Raw genomic sequence first — 977 nt, forward strand, 5'->3', positions numbered from 1 at the left:
CCACTAACAATAATGGTACCTATGGAGCCTACAATTTGTGAGAGTCTTAACATACCCTAAACACTTTTTATCTTGTGGTCAGCCAGTCCAAGATTAGGCTCGTTAACACATAGCATAAGAAAACTGTCTGAAAGAGATTATTATCAAACCACTGTGTCCCGTGCACAGCACAGAAGCTGAAAAATAGAAACCCATGCTGTTTTTTGATTTGCGTGAAATTTTCTCAAGATATTTTCGAAAAGATCATGCATGCGCTTGGAATGCAATTCAACATGGAGAGTTGTTTGATAGAACCGACTAATAACATGTTAGTTCCAACTTGGCGGGGATAGGGTTTCAAGCGTCAGAGCTAAAAGAATGCTCTCTCCTCTACAGTTATACACAGCTATTGCTGGAGTGGAACACAATAGGAGATTTTTCAGGGAAAGTTCCTGCTGAAGTGAGCATCTATCAAAGACTATCAAATAGATTGATCATGAAAGTGATTCTTATTGCACTTTGCCTACAGATTGCAAAGCAATGGATACTTGTCCTATAATCATCTACAGGGTTGTGGTTTCACCTGATTGCAGCGTGCTTAATATTTCGGAATACGCATAACATGGCATGTTGTATTTTTTTTCCATAGATCACTCAGTTTCTTGAGTTCTCTGATGTACATACAACTTCCATACGGTAATGAATAAAAGCTTTCATTGACCAAAAAAAAACACGTCCTCAAGATGTTGTTATAGGTTCATTGATAAGGCTGGCCCAAACATTAACAATTTCCTTCCTACACATTAATCTTACCAAGATATCTATTTTTTTCTTTCTATAATAAAGATGGAACAATCTTGATACAGAACAAGGCGTATTTGCTTTTGAAAATACAAAGAAAGAGGCAAATGCCCAACAAGTAATCAACAATCATATTAGTTAGATGCATGTTTTCATAGATCAAAAGTGGTTGTGATAGAAATTCACTTCCAATATAA

Source organism: Asparagus officinalis, chromosome 2 (assembly GCF_001876935.1).
Source record: "Asparagus officinalis chromosome 2, Aspof.V1, whole genome shotgun sequence".
Taxonomy (NCBI): Eukaryota; Viridiplantae; Streptophyta; class Magnoliopsida; order Asparagales; family Asparagaceae; genus Asparagus; species Asparagus officinalis.